The 24,811-nt window shown below is 44.5% G+C and overlaps 1 protein-coding gene and 1 long non-coding RNA gene across 4 annotated transcripts in view; one reads left to right on the top strand and one right to left on the bottom strand.

Moving 5' to 3' along the window:
* Positions 1-28: 28 nt before the first annotated feature.
* Positions 29-23,099, bottom strand: LOC136632933 (uncharacterized). Its single transcript, XR_010793205.1, has 3 exons — positions 23,005-23,099; positions 8,265-8,332; positions 29-253 (listed from the first exon to the last, which is right to left on the bottom strand). It is a non-coding gene; the product is annotated as an uncharacterized lncRNA (long non-coding RNA).
* Positions 18,045-24,811, top strand: part of DAAM1 (dishevelled associated activator of morphogenesis 1) — a 188,686-nt gene continuing 181,919 nt past the window's right edge. For 2 of the 3 annotated variants that reach the window (XM_066608227.1, XM_066608223.1), the window contains exon 1: positions 18,046-18,279. The gene's annotated coding sequence lies outside the window, so the exon portion shown is untranslated. Of the gene's footprint in view, positions 18,280-24,811 lie in introns of all 3 variants that reach the window. The other variant, XM_066608225.1, reaches the window with a different exon arrangement.

Genomic DNA, 24,811 nt, shown 5'->3' with positions numbered 1-24,811 from the left:
ATCAGGGGTCTGACTTGCCTTTGGCGAGCTTTACTTTCTGAAGTGATCCAGAGTTTTCAAATAGTTTTCCCCCAGAACAGACATGACTTGTCCGCTACAACAGGAATCCCACTTCATGATGAAGACTGCAGATTTTCTTCTGTGTGCGATCTGATGGTAAATTATTCATCATCCATATACTCATGGAGCTCTGATGGATCCCAGCACACCAGCAGATACTTGTCTTGGCACACGTCGCACTTTTTATGAGCTGCTGTGAGGGAAGTATATTAATTAATAAAAGAATAAAGCTAAACAAACCTTCTTCCCCATGAATACTATTATTACAAAATGTACATGGGGCAGTAGCAGAGGGCCCCTACCGGCACCAGGGCCCAGGTCAAATTGGTGTTTCTGGACCCTACATAGCAGGGTTCTTTGATACTAAAATGAGATTGTTCTTTTTTATCTATACAATTTTTTTCCATCATAGCAAGTAGTAAAGCAAAATGCTGGCAAAAGACAATTCTCAATACTAGAAATGAGCGAGTATACTCACTAAAGGCAATTGCTCGAGCGAGCTTTGCCCTTAGCGAGTACCTGCCCGCTCGAGGCAAAAGGTTCGCGTGCCGGCGGCGGGCAGGGAGCTGCGGGGGAGAGCGGGGAGGAAAGCAGGGGAGATCTCTCTCTCCCTCCCCCCCCCCCCCCCGCTCCCTCCTGCTGACTGCTCGAGCAATTGCCTTTAGCGAGTATACTCGCTCATCTCTACTCAATACCAATCCCTAAAATGACCTCCTGTTACATTCAGAATTTTTAAATTCATATATTGGGTTAAGAAAATTCCCATTCACATGTAGATTGCAGAAGAATAAAATGTGTAGACTTTAAGGCACACTGTGAAATTAAAATCTGTTGCAAATTGCTCACCAATGCAAAATTTATAGTAGCTTATTTTTCTCTTTTTCGAGGCTAGTGAGCTTCCATTGACAGCTTCTAATGCCCCAATAAATATGTGCCCCTGAGAAGCCCCACAAAGGTGCTTTCCAGAGATGCTGGGGTGCTTGATGATATGAACTGAAGAAATTCAGTACTATTCTGGCCAAAATTATTAAACTTAGATGATATGCAGAGAAGCCTGCTGCAAAATTATGTGTATTCAGACTGTGATTACATCTGCTTCAGAGGTTTTCTTCACAGTCTGCATTGCTGATTTCATCAAATTTGCCAGAAAAAAAGAAGCTGTGGTGGGATCCATTAGACACTGGTAGGATCCTGTCTTGCCACAGGTACAGCATGTATCGTGATGTGAGGAGTGCAGGATCCCCTTACGGGTTACAAAACTGGGTGCTAGAAAATGACAGCCCCAGACACTATAATTGGTAGGAAACCTAACAGTAGCTAGGCTCAACCAGTGTGAGAAAGCAAGGGTGTGAACACTGCATTGCTCACGTGGACCTGTGGCAAACCTGAATTCAGGTGTAGTTTCCAGCCAAGATGTGGAGGAGAGCAGTAGTCAGTGTAACTGAGCAGTGTGTGGGGCGGGGTAACATCAATCCTTAGGGAGAGCACCAAGAAGGTGAGCGAGGAGACTTATAAGGCCATCCAAGCTCCTTTGGGTAATATGCAAATAAGGAAGATAGAACAATACCTCTGTAGCACCACCTATTGGATGGCAACATTCCTTCCAATCAATGCTTGACCCTTTATACAGGTTTGTTGAGCAATGATTGGGAAATTAAAAGAGAGTAGTGTGTGACAGTGACATGCAAGAGGGTTAGCTGGTACTGGAGCCATAGGCACTGTTGAAGACTCAAGCCCCATTTACACACAAAAATGATCACTCAAAATTTGTGTAGGTGGTCTGTTATCTGCATACAGCTCTATTGTTCTCCTGCAGGACAGCAGCTGAAAACAATGTTATCAGCGCTCCTGTGGAGAGTCACATAGTTCGATCCCTTTTATCAGCTGGTGGGCCAAACAATGGTTTTTATACTGAACTAAAAATCATCATTCATCCGAAAAGCGAACGATGGTAGCATTTACACACAACAATTATTGCTCAAAAGACATTGTTTGAACGAATTTTGAGCGATAAACGTTAAGTGTAAATGGGGTTTTACTTTCCAGTCATAGTCTTCTATCTGAGTCACGATGGTTGCACCACTCGTCTGAGGGGAAATTGCTTGAAAACGCACACAAAAACGCAGCTCTGCACGCAGTAAAATGCTGCATAAAAATGCAGCATTTTCACATATGGTCATGTGAGAGTGACCTTATTACTTCTCTAGTTAACCTTTATAATGTGTAGTCCTAACAGTTGCTGGTCAGTATTCATATAATAAGAGCTGTATTTATTACATGGATTGTACATTTGTAGACAGAGATGCAAGGTTCTGCTCACATTGTATTTGTAGTGTACATCAGATGTATACATATGGAGGATTTTCTGATGTCTACCTCTAGTGTATGCCACTATATACTCATACATCGCCATAAGCTCCCATGTTAAAATAAATAGATACTACATAGTACAAATGTAAGTGATTTTAACTTGTCTGTGAAAATTTGCCAAAGAAAGGTATCTAATCCTAAAAGAAATAAAATGTATTGTTTATTTAACACAACCAAACCAATTGTAAAATAATTGAAAGGGTAAAAAAAATGTGGCACAAAAAGTTATAACATGTTAAAGTCATGTTAAACTTTGCTGCATCTGTGCACTTATTGTAGGATGCCTTTGCAGAGAAAAGTGCAGTGAAAAGTGCTTTTCTATATGTAGTAAAAACAAATTATATTGACATATGCCAGATTGGTAGAGACCTCAAGTGGATGAATGGGTGTTTACCGTGTTTCTCCAAAAATATCCCTTATTTTCGTGGGAAGTCTTATTATACTTACCTAGCAGGCTCGGTCTAGGTCCCTTCTGCTGCTCTTCACAGCTATGACGCGCTTCCCACAGTCTTCAACCACTCATACAACATCACTTCCTGGTTATGGGATTCATCAATCATGCCTCTCGGTAGTGATGGCTGTGATTTGCTCTTCGACAGCTGCTCAGCCAATCAATGCAGCGCTGGATGAGCCAATGCTATGTCTGTGATTGGATTATCCAGCGCTGCATTGATTGGCTCAGCAGTGGTCGAAGAACTAATCAACAGCCATTGCAGGAAGCGGGATTTATGAATTGGCCAACCTTCAGCAAATCACAGCCATTGTATTAAAAACAATCACAGAAAATTGCGAAATACTTACTGACTAAGGAGGGTAGATTGCTGCATCCTCTCAACATGCAGGTAGCAAACTACCAAATGAGGGAGCTAATTACACCTGTGAGGGACACCGATGAGACAGCCACTCACACAGCCTCTTAATATTGTATTTTGCAGCCATGGTTTAACGTGCACCTGTATAGTTCTATTGGGAAGTGCTGACCTATTTTATCCTTTTTTATGAGTGTTGTTGCCATTTTTTGAACCTCTAGCAGCGGGAGGGACCTGGACCAAGTATTTTAGGTAGACCTCCAGCTTACCATCAAGGCCGGAGGCCCTATCTCTTACTCTATCTTTTTTATTTTTACCTTTTTCTGAATATCTAAGGGGAATTAAGAATTGATCGTGGGGTATTTAGGCCATATGGTTCTAGCTGCAGTTACCTACACATCTTTAATCAGGAGACTTAAGGCCCATTTACACGGAGCGATGATCACTCAAAAATCGCTCCAACGACAGTTTGGGTGACAGCTTTGAGTGATCATTTTGCATAAACTATTAAGTAGCTACTCAGCTACTTAATAGCTTATTAGCGTGCAAATGAAGCCTTTAGCTGAATGCAGTTAATAGCCGGAGGGCTCTTATCTCCCTTCAACTCCTTTATTCTTTGACGGAAAACAATGCTATCAGCACTACCCGTGGAGAACTCAGCGTGCGGTCCTGATAAGACCACACAACGATTTTTAGGCTAGCTTGAATTTAACGATCAGCTAGCATGAAAAGTGCACGATGACCACCCGTTTAGATGCAACGATTATAGCTCAAACAATTGCTTTTTGGTAGAGATGAGCGAGCGTACTCAGTTCGGGTGTTTTTGCACTCGAGCACCGCTTTTTCCGAGTAACTGACTACTCGGACGAAAAGATTCGGGGGGCGGGGGCGGCGTGGTGGAGTGGGGGGTAGCAGTGGGGAACAGGGGGGAGCTCTCTCTCTCTCTCCCCCCCCCCACTCCCCTCTGCAATCCCCCGCTCATTGCCGGCGCCCCCGAATCTTTTCGTCCGAGTAGTCAGTTACTCGGAAAAAGCAGTGCTTGAGTGCAAAAACACCCGAACCGAGTACGCTCGCTCATCTCTACTTTTTAGCGATTCTTGAGCGATCATCGCTCTGTGTAAATGGGCCTTTAGCCTTTAGGTAGCATTAGACATAAACCATCTGAAGGCACTGTGACCTAAGCGAATCAACGGCAGCATACTCTGTACTTAGTCACAGCTGCTGGGATAGGTCGCTAGTAGAGATGAGCGAGCATACTCGCTAAGGGCAATTGCTCGAGCGAGCATTGCCCTTAGCGAGTACCTGCCCGCTCAAGAGAAAAGGTTCGGCTGCCGGCACGGGTGACAGGTGAGTTGCGGCAGTGAGCAGGGGGAGCGGGGGGGGGGGGGGGGGGAGAGAGGGAGAGAGAGATCTCCCCTCCGTTCCTCCCTGCTCTCCCCCGCAGCTCCCCGCCCGCCGCCGGCAGCCGAATCTTTTCTTCCGAGCAATTGCCCTTAGCGAGTATGCTTGCTCATCACTAGTCGCTAGGCTCCAAGTCTTAGAACCTTAACTAGCTAGTCATCTAAGCTAGTGTAACACAGGCCGCTCTGTGACCTAAGTGAATTGACGGCTGCAAGCTGCCTTTTGCGGCCACGGCTGTAGCACTAGGTGCTTAACACCCTGATACATTGTACAAACTAGCTAGTCAGGCAAATTACCTAAGCCTGTACTGCATAGATATCCCTGCTGCGCATTCACTAATGACAGCTCTCGCCTAAAATTCAACTGTCAATGCTGAACCCATTGTGTATTTCAACACTGAGATTGATGTGATTGCTTTAAGGGTTCCTGATGAAATGTCTATTAGAGATGAGCGAGCATACTCGATAAGGCAAACTACTCAAGCGAGTAGTGCCTTATTTGAGTACCTGCCCGCTATTCTCTAAGGCCTCATGTCCACGGGGAAAATCGGGCCCGCTACGGATTCTACATGTAGAATCTGCAGCGGGTCCCTCCTGCCCCGCGGACATGAGCGCTGAAAATACAAATAAATGAGAATAAACTCACCTCCCATCCGCTCCGTTTCTTCTCTTCGCGGCGGCGTCATCTTCTCTCGTCGCGGCCGGATCTTCATTCTTCGGCTCGGCGGATGTGCATGATGACGTCGGTGACGTGCCCCGCGCATGCGCCGCGCAGGCCTCATGTCCACAGGGAAAATAAGAATTAAAATCCGCAGCGGATTTTAACTCTTCTCCCGCGCGCGGATCCGCACCCCATAGGGATGCATTGACCACCCGCGGGTAGATAAATACCCGCGGATCGTCAATAAAAGTGATTTTAAAAAAAATGGAGCATGAAAAAATCTGGACCATGCTCCATTTTCATGCGGGTCTCCCGCGGGGACGGCTCCCGCGGGCTTCTATTGAAGCCTATGGAAGCCGTCCGGATCCGCGGGACACAAAAATCATATTTTACTTACACGCTCCGGTTCTTCTCTTCGGCGCCGCGCCATCTTCTCTCAGTCGCGGCCGGATCATTTTGCTTCGGCCCGGCGCATGCGCGGGGCACGTCACCGACGTCATCATGCACATCCGCCGAGCCGAAGAATGAAGATCCGGCCGCGACGAGAGAAGATGACGCCGCCGCGAAGAGAAGAAACGGAGCGGATGGGAGGTGAGTTTCTTCTCATTTATTTGTATTTTCAGCGCTCATGTCCGCGGGGCAGGAGGGACCCGCTGCAGATTCTACATGTAGAATCCGTAGCGGATCTGATTTTCCCCGTGGACATGAGGCCTAAAGATTCGGCTGTCGGCGCGGGTGAGAGGCGAGTTGCAGCGGTGAGCAGGGGGGAGCGGGGGGGAGAGAGGGAGAGAGAGATCTCCCCTCCGTTCCTCCCCGCTCTCCCCGCCCCGTCGGCACCCGAATCTTTAGAGACGAGCGGGCAGGTACTCGAATAAGGCACTACTCGCTCGAGTAGTTTGCCTTATCGAGTATGCTCGCTCATCTCTAATTTCTATACTAGACATAGAAACGCGTCGAACCTTGAACAATTACTAATGGGATCAGTTTATCAAAACAATAGTTCCCACATCTCCAACAGTGAGGCATTATATACCCTGCGCCCCTGTGGGAATTTAGAACTATTTTTTTGAGTGACCAGACAGGCCTCCCTGCTAGACTGGCTACCTCACACCCTTTGAGTAGAGTATTATTTAATCTCTGCTTCCTTACTGGCAGTTCTTGGATCAGAAGGACTTTTAATATTTTTCTGACTTGCTTCATTTTTTCAAATAACAGAGTTGTTGTGGACATCATACACCAACCCTTTCTGTCTGGATAAATCCAGTCTAAAGTCTCCATTGACTTTGGGTTGCCACAACAAACTCTACACGAGGCAAGCCGATACAAGCAATATCCCTATACTGATAGTGACCTATCCGGCTCCACCAATATAGTGAGCTGTGAGGGATATATGCTTGGTGTCTCTTTTTCTGTTTGTCTGTTTTTGTTGGCCCAGTAATTATTTTAATCAAGCTTAATAAAGTTTTGTATTTTAATTGTCTATAACTGTGAAGCATTTTAGGTAATTTTTTTATGTAGTGCAACTAGGGCTTATTTTAAGGGTAGGGCTTATATCTAAAGACCCCCTGAAAATCAGGCTACAGCTTATTTTAGGCGTAGGTCTTATTTTGGGGAAAACAGGGTCTGTATAGACCACAAGCAGTGTGAATATACTCAAATTTTAAGGGAAGCTGTCATGTCTCCACAGCACCATAAACTAAACTTAGTGCTGTTAGGCGTGGTTACAAGGCGCCGGGTAATGTATTTTTTTAAGACTCACTCACTCCAGCACACTAGCGGTGTCCTCCTCTGAAGTCAGTCCGTGACATGAAAATCTGCCTCTTTCCAGAGTCCGGTGCTTGTGCTCTCCTATACAAGTCTATGGGAGAGTGCATGCATGGGTCTCTTAAAAAAGTCAGATTTTCGTGCCGCACACTGAATTCAGAAGGAGACACCACTGGATGACAGGAGCAGGCGAGTATAAAAAAAATACAGCACAATAACTTAGTTTATGGTGCTGTGGGGACGTGACAGGTTCCCGCTAATGCTCCTCAGCCCCTAAACATTTCCTGTGCATCGGCTTTAGGGCCAGAGTGCCTACAACCTTGTTCCTCTGGTTTGGACATAGACCACTAAAGAGAAAAATGTTGGAGGTATTTTTTCCTTAATTTATGATAAATGTATAAATATGTGTAATGTGTTCTTCCAGATTCAACAAATGTCAGGAACATCTGCTGGTAAAAAAGTTGTTCTCTTCTTTGCTGAATGCTTGTAATCTAATCTGGCAGAATGACCATCTATCTGTGTAGCACTGTATCTATAAACATTCTTAACTCATCCTCCTCCTACCCACCAGTGCTTGTACTGTAGGTCATTCAGAATTTTAGTAAAACCTGTTAATAGCCATCTGGATAATACTGCATATCGCTGGTTTTACAAAACCGTAGCATGCCCTAGCGCGCCATTGGCTGCAATATGCAAAAATTGTGCAACATGGTGAGGTCATCTAAAACCATAAATGCATTTTTTATAGGTGTCCATAGAAACAGTTCAAGGAAAATTTCCCTGATTGTATTGTGACTGCCAATTGCAGTAAAAGTGCAACAAATCTACATTTATATAGTCAGCTTTAGTAAGTCCTAATAAGGTTCTGTACATAAGAACATTTTTGGCTGGATTCCCCCTTTTCGGTCATCCATGTCCCTTATGAATTATCAGAGCAATCTTGCTGTAAAGTGAATAATGTGGATAGTAACATTAATAGAATTGCTGACATATTTTAAAGTAAAATTCAGATTCCAAGCAATTTTTTGGTTCAAATTTACCAAGGAAAGGGTCACAAACCAGGAAATCACAGCATTAAGGTTTGTTTAGATGGAATGATTATAGTTCAAAAAATAGTTCAAATGAACAATACTTGCAGTGTCCCATAGGGAGATCCCGGACACCTGACATACGTGGGGAGCTGGGTAAAGTGTCACTTACCAGACTCTTTCCTGGAGGGACACACGCAGCCAAGGCCAAAGTATCATTGCAGGCCACCTACGAATCACCTTGAAACAGATAACACAAGGCAGTTTAATTACAGACTTTACAGTGCAGGCAAATGACTTCTGAACGTAGTACCTCCACATGGCTCTCAGAAGCTCAAAGACGCACATGTGTGAACAAAGATTGTTATCTTGTAGTACCTCCAACCCGACTTGAAGATGCGTGGGTTTGACAATTAAAGGGTGTGCCTCAACGCACTGATCCAGGCTCCAGACAACCGCATAGGAAACTTAAACAGTTAGATAGTACCTCTGCACTGGCCTTGAGAAGAAGTAGTGACTTACAAATGCTCTCTCAATCTTGAGGGTTCACTTCACTTACATCCACCACACAAGCAGCACGGGATATCTCTCCTCCTCTTCCATCTTCACCACAGGAAGGCTGAAGGTGCCTTTATGTGGCACCTGGACCTCAAGTGGCAGGCAAGATGGAAAACCTGCTACTCCAGAAGATGGAACTCCTTTCCCACTCTCAATCTCTCCTATTTATACCTTCTCTCACACCACATGACATGACAGACTTGATACATTTACATGCAGGCATTGTATTTTATTGAACACTTAACCCTTCTAGCTGCAGCTGTGCAACACACATACTGGAAATAACAAGACAGCTTTGCACAGTGCATCAACATAGGACAAACATGTATGAGATTTATGGAGGGAACCAGGATGAAGTACTGGGTCACTACATAGTGAACAATAACGTTCAGTCGAAATGCGAGCCAATAACTGAACTACAAACAAGAATCGTACGCTTCTTGTATGTTGTCCATTTCTGCAGGACTTAAAATCATTGCTGGCTTGTTCACTTGTCGTTCCGTCGAAACACTTCTTATTCAGGGTTTCACATAGGGATGTGAACAGTGAACAAGAAGTGAACGATTCTCGTTGAACAAGTCAACAATAAATCTGCCTGTCTAAACCGGCTGCACAAACAAGCTGGTGATGACGTCATCAGCTCATTCGCTCATGCAAATCAGAATCCTGCAGTGTAAAAGGAGCATTAGAGCAGTGGGAAGATAAGGCTCTGAGAACATAGGAAGGTGGTAATTCAGTAAATAGGCAGAGTCAGGACTACAACTGCAGCAGGACTGAAGGCAGCTCTAGAATTCTACAAGGAAAGATGGAGGATTTATGTTCACAAAACACAGGAACGAAGTGAGCAGATCAGGATCAAGACTTGTAAACAAGCCTATTTAGTACAAGATGCAAACAGAAGTGTGTAACACTAAGGCCTCCTGTCCATGGGTGATATTCCACTGCATTACCCGCAGCAATAATCCGCATGCGGGTAATGCAATGCATGCTTTCCATAGGATAACTATGGAAAACGCAGCCCGCTGTACACGAGCGGAAAATCGCGCCGATTTTCCGATCGCATCTAAAAATTACAGCATGCCGCGATTTTCCGTGTTGGACCTATCATAATGCTCTACTGCGGCGGTATATCGCAAAGCCCATGGACAGCCGGCCTAAAGGGTCAGTGCAAATAATCTGAACAACACACTCAAAGTCATGAAGAAGAAAAAAGATCATCATCAGGGCTCCTTCACACGGGTGCTGCGTCTTTTGGCTGACTGCGTCATGGCCGCAGCATGGCTGAAAAATCACATACACAAGAGGTGGATGTGACCAAGTCATGGCTGCATCTCCCATTTAAGCGCCTGTTCAGACGGCCCGGGTGTGGCGAGTATACGCCGCAGCCCGGGGATACTATCAGGCGGGAAAAGAGAGTTTAGCTCCACTAAACTCCCCCTTTCCCCCTCTTCGACGGCTGCCTGCAATGGGAGGGGGCGGGACACGGCGGAAGCTAGCGTGCTAATCTCCCGCCACGTCCTGCCCCCTCCCTTTGCCGACAGTGGGAAAGGAGCAGAGAGGGGCAGGGAGATTAGCAGAGCCACTGCTAAACTCCCTCTTACCTCCCTTTTTTGGCAGCTCTCATAGGAGTCTATGGGACTATTCCAGCCTGAAAAGTTAAGTCAAGACCTATCTTTTCCGGCCAGCCGTTTTTACACAGGCAAAAATCGACAATCTGAACTGCTGCATTGGAATCCAATGCATCAGATGGTCGCGATTTTCGGCCAGGGTTGTATTGCGGCAAAATTGCTGCGATAAAACGCTCGTGTGAATAAGGCTGCCTTCACACGAACGTATATACGCTGGATTCAATGCATTCTATCAGATGGCTGGTGTATATACGTGGGTAAATAGTTGCTTATATACGCTCCAGTGAAGGCACCCTAAAGCCTCAGGTCCAGGATCAGAAGTCAACAGAGGATCGTTATGGAACTAGAAGATGAGAATAACCAGAAAACAGAGGTCCAGTGTCCAGGGCATAGAAGAAATAACAATGATCCGATGTGATGGATGCATGTCTTATAATTGTTTCTATACTAAGAGACCTATCCGGTGGATTATTTATGAGGCTTTAACATTTGCTAACCATACAATGAATTGGGTTAAGTCCAAGACAGCAGGTGTATGATAACTCCCTACACAGTCTATAGTGGATGTGTATTGTCGAGTTATGGAATTTTTAGTTAATTGGGGGAAGTCCGCCATTCATAAACTCCATCAATTAGCTAGAGTGCAGAGCAGCTGGCAGGAAATTTGCTCTTTGCATGCCCACACATTACATTACACAGACAGTCTGTTAATGGGCAGCATTTGAAAGTTCTTCAGACTCTTTCAATTATTTTACATTCTGCCATGCTATGACCTTATGCAAATTAAAAAATAATTTCAACTTTCCCCATCATTCTGCACAGAATACCCCGTAATGACAAAAGTGAAAACAAAATGTTAAAAATCTTTGTAAATTTTTTAAAAATTAAAACCTAACATTTTGCATTGACATAAGTATTCACGCCCTGTACTCAGTACTTAGCTGAAGCACCTTTGGCAATGATTCCAGTCTCCACTCTTCTTGGCTATGATGCCACAAGGTTTACACACCTGGATTTGGGGATTTTCCGCCATTTTTCTCTGTGGTTCCTCTCAAGCTCTGTCAGGTTGGATGGGGGCCGTCTGTGGACAGCTGTTTTCAGGTCTCTCCAGAGATGTTTGATTGGATTCAGTCAGGGCTCTGCACCACTCAAGGACATTTACAGAGTTGTCCCTAAGCCTCTCCTGTGTTGTCTTGGCTGTGTGCTTAGGGTCATTGTCTTGTTGGAAGGTGAACCTTCTGTCCTGTCTGAGGTCCCTTGCGCTCTGGATCAGGTTTACATTAAGAATACTGTACTTTGCTGCATTCAGTTTTTCATCAACCCTGACCGGTCCCCATGTCCAGCCGCTGAAAAACATCCCCACAGCATGATGCTGCCACCACCAGGCTTCACTGTAGGAATGGTGATGGGCAGGTGATGAGCAATGTCTCGTTTCCTCCAGACTTATGGCTTAGAATGGAGGCCAAAATTTCAATATTGGTTTCATCAGACCAGAGAATCTTGTTTCTCACAGTCCGAGAGTCCATTGGGTGCTTTTGGCAAACTCCAGGTGGAATTTCATCTGTCCTTTACTGAGGAGAGGCTTCATTCTGGCTACTCTGCCATAAAGTCCAGATTGTTGGAGAGCTGCAGTGATGGTTGACCTTCTGGAAGTTTCTCCCATCTGCACACAGGATCTTTAGAGCTCAGCCAGAGTGACTATTGGGTTCTTGGTCACTTCTCTCACCAATTACTTAGTTTGTAGCCTTCTCCAGGTCTGTGCCTCCACACAATCCTGTCTCTGAGCTCCACAGGCAGTTCTTCCCTTCTCATAGCTTGCTTTTGGCTCTGATATGCATTGTGAGCTGTGAAACCTTATATAGTCCGGTTTGTGTCATTTAAGTGATGTCCAATCAACTTAATTTAACAAAAAATGGACTGCAAACAAGGTGTAAAAACAGCTCAGAGATGATCAATGGGAGGCACCCAGAGCTAAATTTCAAGTGTCATACAAGATGGTCTGAATACTTACAGTATATCAATTCACAATGTTAGTTTTTCATTTTTTTAAATGATAAAGATGCAGAATGTTTTAAAATTTGCACAAGATCACTGCATATCAAAATATAAAAAAGTGAAAGGGTCTGAAGACTTTCTGAATGCTTTGTATAATATGTTATTTCACATATTGCCAAGTTCTACAGATTCAGGTGGCCACACACATCATATGAATATCAGCCAACCCACCAATTTTGGTAGGACCAAATGACCATCTAATGTGTTCTCGAGGCGAATGAGTCACCATCAGTGGTCTCTGGCAGCAGTTTATTCCCTTACTCCCTATTCAGAACACATGCACAGTCAGTCAATCAAATGTTCACGTAGGGGGGGGGGGGATCGGTAGAAATGGCTGTCAGCCGAACCAGCATTCAGCCAACAGCTATTAAAAGTGTATGGTATGTATAAAATTCCCTAATATGAACTTTGTAATAGCTCCCAAAAAAAGCTTTCTTATAACAGTTTTGGCACTGCCGTCCAAACTTGAAAAGCACCACCAAGTTACAAAGTACTTTACTTGAGAGCTTGGAAGTATGAGGCGTTAGGCACATATTCAGGCCATATGTTTGATGCCTTCTTTTACACAAGGGTTTCTGCAAAAGTATATTATATGCATACTATAACATTTGAAAAGGTCTCTATGAGGCAGATGTACAGCATGTCAAAGAAGTGATCTTCAAGGGACTCATGGATCTAAACTAAAGCCCAAAGAATGGCTTGGTCCTAAAACATTTACCTCAGTGGTATTTTCCTCTTGAATTTCAAATTGTCTGTTTCGAGATAAAAATGTTGTAACCCTGTTGAATATCTTGAATACCTTCACATGAGAACAAGTTCATATCAGGTCATGTTAAAAATAATAATAATTGATTGTTAGCTGACCCGAGACTAAAAGATGAGCTCACAGTACAGCTGTACACTATTTTTTACATGGCAAATAGAGAACTCCCCGTGGTAATGATATATTGAACAGTACATTCAGAACCGCTTGTTTTCTTGTGTTATTTATATGACCTACATTCCATAGACTTTTAGAGGGAAATGTCAATTAAGAGAGAACTAAATTGCATTGAAAGATGGAAGAGCATAAGATCATGGGAAGATGTTTTTGTTTGTGATACTAGACACTACAAACTTTTTAGTTTAGTGTTGGTATTTTATACACAATGATGTGTTGTAATATGTGTTATAGCCAAAGTCTTGCTCTATTATAGCAAAAGGTTTTTAGTATTGTATTTTAAATATTTTGTGTCCCTATATATTACATGGATTTGTCCAAACAATCCAACACTCTAGGATCTGAGGGCTACACCCCATAGTTCTGGATTTAGGGCCTTACTATTCTAGAACTAATGAGAGGCTGCATTTTGTCATGGCTAGAACTCACTACTATATACTACTTCAATCTAGGTAAAACTTTGCACATGCTAAAGTAACTTTACAGTAGGGGTGTACAAGGGTCCGAATTTGTGGTTTTCTGGGTCATTGTCAGATTGAACAAACAACACTTTATAAACTGTAAACCTGGTAAACTTATATGACCCAGTAGTCTGGAGTATCTCCGTCCGTCAGTAAAGTTCAAGAGTCCATAAGAACAGTTGTTAATCAGAGTCCCGGCCCAGTTGACTGGAATTGGCAGTCAATAATTGTCTCACTAAACAGTCTTTAGGCCCGACAGCACAGGATACCTGCAGCAGCTCTGTTCCCAGCTGGCCAGGGGTGAATTTCTCTCTAGCCCGCTGGCGCGGGTTCAGCATTGTTGGATGGAAGGGAATGGAAGAACCATATGGCATTGACTTTACTATTCAGGAAACTGTCCATAGGACAACTGCTACAGCCCTGTAGCACAAACCAGGAGAGACTCCCTTCTACCTCTCTCCACAGTTTAGCTGCTCTCTGCACACTGTGCCAGCTTCTCAATGGCTGTCTCTCTCTCTCCCAGAGGGAACTGTCCTTAGGAGTGTATATCTGTGACATTGCACTGCAACAGGAGAGACTCCTGCTTCAACCTCCATCCTGCACCTAGCAGTAGATTGGCTCGTTTTTGTGGCCCACTTTGTATATTTCAGAACTGCTATTCATAAAATTACCGTGCAACACACGAGTATATCACCTAGTACCTAATTAAATTGAAAAACGGAAAAGAAAAGTCAGTGAAAACGATATAAAAAATAGCTCTATATATCACGGGGGGAAAAACGCAGCAAAAATAGTTTTAGTAGCTGTAGAAAGAAAAATAGAGCAGTAAAACCACCACATGGGTAAAATCTCTAAAAAGTATCTGTTCCAAAACCCCCTGGTCCTAAAGGGGTTAAATGACAGCTGCAGTCACAAAAGACCACTTAGTTGCCCGTGGCTCTCGGTATTCCCCAGGACTGCAGCAGTAGATTGACACTTAAAATTGGAACGTCGCACTACAAATAGTCCCCGTGTAGCCGACATCCTTACTGATCTGGGTTTACATGAAGGACAAGAAAAAAAGACTCCATGACGATCACTCAAAATTTGACTTCAAATGAAGATAAACTGCATAGCAGAGACCCCCTGGGGGGTGTGGTACTCAAGGGTGCTACATTGTATTCCAGGGAGGCCCTCATCCTTGGATGAACAGTCCTTAGAACCACACGCCATAAGGTGGTAAACCAATATGGTCTAGAGAGAAATAGGAAATGGCGCTCAACAGGATGGTACCGAACTCTTATAGGAGCTAGATTTTGAAAACCTGATGAATACTCACATATTTCATTGGGAGACCTAGGTGAAACCTGGCTCACCTCCCCAAATCCAGAGAGGTGGTGTACATTTATGTTAAAAGCATAAAAGCCCCTAGGAGTTGTCGGAATCAAATGAAACTTTCACAGTGTCACTGGCAGACTGCTAGGGATTGCAATTGCTACCCGGCCCCTTAGCTAGGGGGTCCCACAGGCCCCTGCCATATACTGTTTTGCAATCGTGGGCCGGCTGGAGAAGGCGCTCAAGGAGGGAAGGGCCGTTACCCAGGGCAGCTGGCAGACTCCCCCAGTGCATGGTCCTCCTTCACAACTGCAATCTATCAGTACACCGCCGTATGAGTGGTCCGGACAGTGGTATCTGATAGTAGAGGAGGGGAGTAGACCATGCGGTGGTATGGGATATGTAAGCATATAATTATATATGTATAACTGGTATATGTTATAAAGTATAACTTATACCAGCTATACATAAATACTTGTATACAGGGGATACCCAGGTTATCCCAGCATGCTCCATATGACTATATACAGGGGGATGTATAACATATACCAGCTGTACATATATACAGGAGATACCCAGGTTATACCAGCATGCTCCATATCACTATATACAGGGAGATGTATAACGTATACCAGCTGTACATACATATAGGAGATAGCCAGGTTATACCAGCATGCTCCATATCACTATATACAAGGGATGTCTAGCTTATACCAGTAGTACATGTATATTATATACAGGAGATACCCAGGTTATATTTGAAACATAACATTTGAAAAAAAATCTGTACTGCACATGTACGACACTGGGTTGCCGCAGCCATCCGCGATGCAGATGAAGAAGAAAAGACACAGGTACATACCAGCTGTGGTTAGGAACGGTTTCCGCTGCGAGCTCCCGTATACCAAATCTGACCTGTTCGTGTGCAGCCAGAAAATGGGTCATGTTTGGAAAGCCTATGCCAAGGGGCTAGATCATGTATGTAAATGTGTTTTGAAGCTGTACACAGCATGGTTTAGATGTGGGTACGGGTACAGATGCGGGGGGGCCCCGAACTGAATTTTTCACCTGGGCCCCTGAGCCTTTACTTACGCCCCTGATCTGAGCGATTGTAATGTTGATATAAGTAAGTGATTACAATGTCCGAGCAAAAGAATCTTTTATTGTAGAAAACTAAATATTTGAAGAGAGGCAGGATGTCCTGAACATATCACTGAGCTGTCATTGTCCCTCGTACCACTACTAGGGGTGACTGACTGTCGTATACGATGGACCCCCAGAGCATCACACTAGCAGGGAGGGGGCAGTGTGCCACTCCACAGCAAAGGCAGGATTGAGGTGTACACCTCTAGGTCTCCAAACACAAACATGACCATCGTCAGTGCCCAAACTAAACCTGGATGCGTTGCTGAAGATACCCAGTTCCACTTTGTAGCATCCATTTTAGTCGTTGACGACACCACTGCAAATTGACGTCATGGTGGGTGTCAAAGGCAGTATATATAATAGGAGCCGAGAGACCAAATGTTCTTCAGCCAAGTCCCTGGAAATGGTTCCAATAGACACAAGGGTGTAATGATGCTGCCACCCCTCTCTGTATGGTGGACAACACAACAGTTGGAGCTGCTCATGCTTGTCGGATAATCAAAGGATCCTGTCTACTGGTGGTCTATCTAGGCTAGGGCATCCTGAGCTCAGTCGCCTTGTGTGTGTGTGCCCTCATGTATCCACTGGTCCCAACCCCTCCTAACAGTCTGGTCAGAATGGCCCAGGTAGGGGGAATTTATTGATATGACCATCCAGCTTCTTACATTCCAATAACGCGCCCCTCTCAGACTCTGTTAATTGGGCAAAATCTCTCTGATGGCATGTCTAGTGGTCAATGAGTTCTACAGAAGCGGAAAAAGAGGTCACTACACACAAGGAGCCTCTGAGAGCCTTTGTATAGGCCAAGAGTGGAACCACTTTAAGGGCCTTAGGTGACAAGACCGTTCATCTAATGACACCACAACTCTAATCATTTGCATATCTGCCTGAGATGGAACTGCATGCTGAGTTGACTTGTTGGAAGTATAGCTGATCATTCCTAGAGTGCTGCCATATTGTCTAGAATGTCAGGGTGGTTCTCACCAGTAGAACCAACGGACTGAGACCATGCCACATAACATATCCCTAGACCATAATGGGACCTCCGCCGTACTTAAATGTTGGTACAACGCACTGTAGTAAAATGTGTTCCCCAGGCATCCGCCATACCCAGGTAGATTCAGCTGATGTGAAGATGGAGTAGCGCGATTCGGCACTTCATAGAACGTTCTTCCATTGCTAAAACTGTCCAGCAACTGTCTCCTTGCACCATTGTAGATAAGCCGATGCATCTTCTTACCAGACATTTGCAGGATGAATGGAGGGAAATACCAGCTGGAGTGTATAAGATGTTAGTAGAAAGTATGCTAGGAGTCATAGATTAGTGCTCAGGTGTCCAATTAACTTTTGATAGGATGCATATAAATATTACTTTTCTGGACTTTGCGGGTGAACTTAGGCTTCCCCCAAATATGTGAATATTCATCATATTTTCAGAATCTACCTCCTATAAGATTTCTGTACCATCCTGTTGAGTGCCATTTCCTATTTCTCTCTCGCCCATCGGTTTACATGAGTCCTAACAGAAAAAAGCTTCAAGAAATGTCCTTTCTAGCTCTAGAGCCGCACGTGTGATTAAAGAACTCCCTATTCACTAATGGTTGCTCTCATATACATGCTATGTGCAGCAGGCCTGCTGCAGTGATACACCCACAGACCATATACAGTATACAGTCGCTTCCCCACGTGAGGTGACTATAATCAGAAGCCACCACTAGGTGGCAGCCTCGCCCGGTGAGCTCTGCAGAAGAGCCTTCCTCCTCCTATTGTCAGCAGGAATCCCATTCTTTGCCTGCTGATAAGAGTCGCACACAGGGAAGCAGAGCCGCGCCGGGTCTATTGTGGGGCTTGTAGTTCGAAAACGTTTTGTTTAGAAGCAGACAACTTCCGAGCAGAACTACAGCTCCCAGAATCCTATGCGCGTTATCAGCTGCCCCTGCGCACGGGCAGAGAGAGTTCCAATTGTATCCTATCACACCAAAGAGGGATGATGTCACCTGCGATCTGCAGGACACAGCGGCCGGGGAGGAAGGAGTTTAAATAGATCCCGGTGCCCAGTGCAATGCCAGGCATGGAGGGTTTCAGGTAAGGAATGGCTGGCAATGAATGTGAGCTGGTAGAGCAGGTCCGGGGTGTGACAGCAGGGCTGGCTGGGATCAGGCATGCCCAGATTTGGGGTGCTGCATGAGCAGCTGCCCCTGCAGAGGAGGGCTCCTGGTTAAGGGCTGCACTCCTTCTGCATGCTCCATACTATCACAATGGGGTCCCAGCTGCTGCCATTGTGCTGGACATGGGGCATTGTTCTGGGGGCAGGGTGGGAGGAACCTCTTAAAAGCTGTCATTGCGGGCTGTGGCGTCGTACAATGCACGCAGCCGCACGTTCATTTCGATCCTTCTCAGGGCTTATTCGCATGCGTGTGATTCAGTCTGGGAAATATGCAGTGTTTCTATATGGGTATTTAATGCGGATGTTTTATTTTTTTTTCACATGTGCAAAAAACCCCCCCAAAAACACAAGGCTGCCCAATTGCTTTCCCTATTTTGCCAACACGTATTTATGCGATCTCATAGACTTTAACAGCCATGAATGTACACTAAATAAGGCAGGCTGTAATTTTCTGTTGTGAATACCCCAATGCAAATCAATGAGGTTAATTCTGTTCATAATGCGCGCAGAGAAAAAACACGTGTACTACAGAACGTAAATACGCCCGAGTGAATGAGGCTGTACTTGCACTGATAAATTTCACGTATTCGTTGTATCCGATTATGAGGAGGACAGAACTTGCACATGAAAACAACCCATTTACAATGGGTTAATAATATACATCAGTGATTTTTTTTTCTCTCGGGCCAGGAATCCAAGATGGGAAAACCGCAGCATGTCCTATTTTTGGACGATTCTCGTTGAAAAATTGCCGCTTTTTCCCTATGGGAGCATTAAAAAAAAAATCGCGTCACACTTGCAAGTGCAATATGTTTTTACTACTTTTAATTATTGGAAGTATATACTTTTTTTTGACGCACGTGTTTTTAATGCTGAATTTCATCGCTGATGCACGAAAGTCGCTGAACAAATTAGTGCGCTATAGGTTGGAGTTTTTTTCTGACCTATATCGCACTCAGGCGGGTATATACAGCCATATATAAGCTGTATCATTTGTGTACCTTCTTGCCGTGCACAATGGAGTACTTTTGTAACATACATCATGTTGGCCAACCACCAGATTTTCACCCTTTTCTTACACGGTCATAAAGCGCTGCGGAATAAGTTGGCGCCAGACTAATAAGATTTATTTGTATTTACACAAAGTCTTTTTTTGCGTCTAATTTATGAATGGGTTTGCTGATGATTAGAAAAAAGGGATCTGCCATTTTCCCAGAAACAGCACCACATTTGGTATTGCAGTGTTGGGTATTGCACTTTAGCTCCATTCACTTGAATGGGAATAAGATGCAATTCTGGACACAGCCCATGGACAGACTTAACCATTTCTGTAAAAACAGCAGATTCTTTTTTTTTTTTCTTAAAAAACCTCTTTGAAATGGCCTTCTGGCTTGGGAACAGAATTCTGTCCTGGGACAAGTAGGAGCTGTATTACCCACAGTTGTTCTTTGCTGTCCCGACAATCCACCAGTTTTGCCCCATTTGCAGCTGTCCAAAATGGCTATAGTAATTTTCTAACTATGTAATGTGCATTGTGCACTGCTCTCTGATTGGCCAGTGCTACGGTAGTTACATGAGCAGCTTTGGCCAATCAGAAAGCAGGTATAGTGCATTGTGGAGATTATGAAGTCTGATGATTATATCAGCCCTCTTGGGCAGCTGAAAATGGGCCCCAAAACCAGCAGACCGAGGAACAACGGAGAAAAAGAACTGTAGGTAATATACCTGTTCTGGGACTGAATTTTGTTCCAAAACTAGACAGTCCCTTTAAGATATCCATCACGACCTATACGCACATTACACATTGCCAATTAAACTAATTGGTGTCTATTGAAATGCCATTTTTATGTAACATCTTTGCTTAAAACGTCCAATTTAAAAGAGATGGCTGTGTTAGTCCGACTTGTGAATGTCATAATTGTCTTTCTGTTCTCTGGCGGATGTTGAGAGAGTTGTTCTTGGGTCACACTGCGAATTGCAAATTAATGTAAACTGGCATGCATAACAAATCCCATCCTACGATGCCCGTGTACATTAAAGGGTCTAATATGTTGAAAGGATGACAGCCCTTCCAGTACAAGCATGTAGTCCGCCATCAGACTTTTCTGGTGCGGCCAATGGAAAAGCAGGCCACACCACACTCTTATGAAAGCGGTCTAAAAGGAAATTGGTCTGTGGTGTTCATAGCAACCAATCACAGCGCAGCTTTCATTTTACCTCAGCAGACTAAGGCCTCTTTAGAACGCTTTGCCGCGTTTACTTTCGGTTTTGCTTCAGCCGATGCCGTCATTTATGAGGAGCGCCAAACTATCAAAAATAGTACAGACCGCTCGAAAATCACGGCGCTGAAAAGCGTCAAATTCGAGTGGCTGTGCGAGAGGCTCCATTGAAAACAATGGGAGCCTATGACGGTACTGGTGTATCTTGTCTCCACCAGAAGAATATGAATATATATAATTTTGTGGAGACAAAATGCACATGCACAACCAACATCCACAACTTGATTGGCTGGACAGGAGAATGGGTGCCCATCATCTCCCCGGCTGCGACATCCCATCTCTGCTGTTGCTGACCCTGTCACTCTATCCCTGTCGGGATGCCATGTGCGCCCTCTCTGCTGGCGACCCCATCAGTGACTTTTCTTGCTGCTCTCCCATTATTCCCTTGCCGGCTTCAGCTCTCCCGTGCGCTCTACCATCTCCCTTCCCGCCTCCATCGCTGTCATTCTCCACCGCTGTAACATCTCCCCTCCTGGAAGTTGTCGCCTACACAGTGTGTCCGCCATGGACACTCTCCTTGCCAGTTGCAGACCCCCTAGTAGCTGCTTATCTTCCAGAGAGACAAAGTCTTGGTCCTGCTGTAATCTGTTAGGTTTGAACCTTGTTTCCACCAAAAGCAACCCTGCGTTATCAGCAGAATTCTGCATGCGTGTGTAATGGCCAGCTTTAGTGTGCTTTTGGGGTCCTTTTAGCGCTTATGTCCACAGGCCTATGGGTTCCCCCATAGCGGCTTACCAATCTGTAAACATTGGCTCTGCTGGCAGAGACCGCATATGGCTGTGGGTGTACTGCGCATGCCCATGTATCACACGGTCATGCGCAGTGTGTCCTTTTTTTCCCTTTAAATTTCCCTTTAATTTCATAGGTTGGTTATGAAAATGCTGCCCACACACAATGTATTGCTGATGGACAGGGTTTCATATGCTGCCTATACAAGTGTATAGGGTGCATGCAGAGAAATAGCGCATGTTGCTATTTATTCCTCTTGCGTATCGATACGCAGTGTCCACACGCCGGTATGTATGGATTAATGATTGACTCCATGCACCGCGTAGTACGCATGGGATATACGCGTGTGTAATACATCGTGATAATACGCCCATATGAACGAGCCTTTTTATAATGAGTTGGTTAAATTTTTTCAGAGTCCCCCATATGACCAGCGCTCCACTTGTGGCCTTAGAGCAGGCTCACACGAGTGTAATTTCATTGCGCTTACGCATGCTATATACGGTGGAGTCAATGAAAGTACGTTGATTTTCATTGATCAATTCACACCTGCATATATTCATTGTGTATAGTGCGTGCATAAAAGAGAACGCAGCATGTTCTATTTTACCACGTGGTAGAGCTCTATTCTCTATGGGTGCGTAATAAATGCTGTACATATGCAATCACATTGCATATGTGCGGCATTTATATGCAACGTCGCTAGGCAACAGAGTGAGAAATGTTAAAAAAAAAAAAATGAAACCAGGAAGACTGCGCATGTCAACGTGCGTGAGATACGCTGCCATGTGCAGTCAAAAATTGCTACCATATGCGGTGATATGCCTGCCCACACTGCGGTAAACCGCTGCGTTATATCACACTCATGTTTGCTCGGTCTTACAATGATGGTAATAACAATTTCATTTTTGCGTTAGATCTCATCAGAAATATTTGATTATGTGCTAAATATGAGTATAGAAAGCTGTCAGTGATATCGGATGAAGCCGAGTTCTAACCATAGATGTGAAGGTTATTTCTCTGACTTTCGCTGCTCTACTGTTGGCGGTATCTTCGCGCCTGTGGTGATCTGAAGACGTGTGCTCCAGCGCATGCAGCCATTTGTTGTTTTTGTCTAATGTCAGAAGTGTAATAACTGAGAATATTATACCATTGGCTTTTGCATACTTTTCACGGGTATAGACAAGATAATCAGGTTTTCACAGAAGTGATAAACTTTTGCTGTTCAAACCCTTCCCTAGCCCTGGGCTATGATCATTATCTCCTTGCAACAACCTTAGCGCTTACTTTTATTTAGTTTTGGATTTTTTTTTTACTTAACCCTCTGCTTAAAAAATATCACATCTCAAACTTTGTTTTCCTTGTCTGATCTCTCTGGGTTTTGCCTTCTAAGGGTTTTTTGAAGACCATTACAGTTATATTTCACACTCATTTTAGTGTGGCTTATTTCACAAATGCGTGATATGGGCTCATTTTCTGTGACCATATTATAACTACTGCACACATAGTAGAGCATGATTTCTTCTTTCTCTGTAGTACGCCCTCATAATAAAAAGAATCATGCAGGACACTATACAGCACTACTGAGCAGTGTAGTTGTGATTTTAGCAGGTGCCAAAGGCAGTAATCACTTACCAGTTAGCTGCTGCAGGGTCTGTGTCTTTCTTCCTGCCCCTGTCTCCTTTCTACAGTCTTCTGTGGACAGCATTAGACATCACTCTCCTTCAATTCCTGGTATCCATCTTGGTGTCTGTGTTACTAGAGACAGACCTCTGATAACAGGCAGTGGACAGCAAATTAGGAGGGGAGTTTCCTACAGGGCAGTACTTTAGAGGGATTGTTCACAACAAAAAACGTTGTTTTATGTAAATAAAGTGATTTGCCCTTTTGCTAGTTAGCACATAGGATAGAATATAAGCACACAAGTGAAAGGAGCAGAGACTGTCATATTGAACTGACCGGACCCCCTTTTCTAGATCAGTGGTGGTCCCAGTGGTTGTACCCCCACCAATCATAAAGTTATGCTGTGGATAGGTGATAACTTTAGAACTTGATACAACCCCTTTAATGGCTTCCTACTTTTCGCAGTCCTACAGGCCTGCTGCCTCGGAGTTCCCCCTGCCCCCGCTTGATAGTTAGAGTTCTCTGTAATTACTAGCACTTTAAAACAAATAATGGGATTGTGCCCACACTGCAGGTTGCCATACCAGTCCCTTGAGATTTTGCACCACTAGTCAGAATACATCTCCTATTTTTTGGCACTCACACCCCTTTAGTAGTAAAAATGGTGTCCTGCCCTCCATTTGCCCGGCAGGCACAGTGCCCTCTAGTGGATGCTCTGCAGTAGATGGATTACATCCCACTTTTGTCTTCTCAGTACCCATCAGTAATGTGCTGCACAAGTCATCGCCTTGGCCTAAATCAGATGATCTCTAAAAGGGGTGAAGCACAATGGCAAGTGAAAAGGAGCAATTGAGCCGTGGCCTGATTGTCATTGCTGACAGAGGTTGAGTTTGCATTCTGACACAGCAGTGGCATTGTTGAAAGGAAGCGATCCAGCTGGCTGCCTATCAGTTTAGCAGAGTTTGAAAGGAAGGGGGGAGGGTCTGCTGTTGCCATGGTGACACGCCTGTCACTGTAGAGTTCCTGCAAGCAGCCTCCATAGAGGTCAGGTGGTCCTAGAGGCAGTTCTGGGTCCTGACTGTGTTATGTCGTGGCTCTGGCGTGAGGGCCTTTATTACCTGTTGTGCCGCATGATGCTCGCTGGAAACGTACAAATCTACTCAGTGCCCTCTGGAATAAATCAAAATTATTGGGGAGCATCTCCTCCCTACTGCCGCATCCAGCCCAAATATTGTACATGACAACTGTACCCAGCAGGCCACTATGTGTATGTATGTATGTATGTATGTGTATATATATATATTTTATTATATAAAATTTTACTCCCTGGCGCTTTATTACAATTCTTGTTTTGTACAGTTGTTGGCTCGCGTTTAAACTGAACAATTATCGTTCATTTTCGCTCATTTGAACAATTCTTTTGAATGATAAGCAACGTGATATGGCCGCGAGAAAATCGCAGTGATATAGCATCTGTATTATGTGCGATATCACTGTGTTTTCTTGGGACAATATCGCGATTATGTGTTTCTACAATTTCACTCTTTTGCGGGATTTTTCGGGGGGGAGGTGCGACTTGAAATATAAGCCATACCCGAAAATAAGCCCTAGCGGCATAAAAAAAACCCAACACATCGCCTACCAGTCGCTGTTCACTCCGCCGCGTCTTCTCTGCAGCTTCAGCACACTTGCATGTAGTTTTGTCTCAGCGCTTCCTGGTCAGGGCTGGCTGTGATTGGTTCTCCAGTGCCGCGGCTCCACAGTCAGAGCTGTTCAATGAATGGCTGTGATTGTTTCATCGAGCGCTTGCTGGAGGCAG

This window comes from Eleutherodactylus coqui, chromosome 6 (assembly GCF_035609145.1).
Source record: "Eleutherodactylus coqui strain aEleCoq1 chromosome 6, aEleCoq1.hap1, whole genome shotgun sequence".
Lineage (NCBI taxonomy): Eukaryota > Metazoa > Chordata > Amphibia > Anura > Eleutherodactylidae > Eleutherodactylus > Eleutherodactylus coqui.
This window is presented reverse-complemented; position numbering and strand designations above follow the sequence as displayed.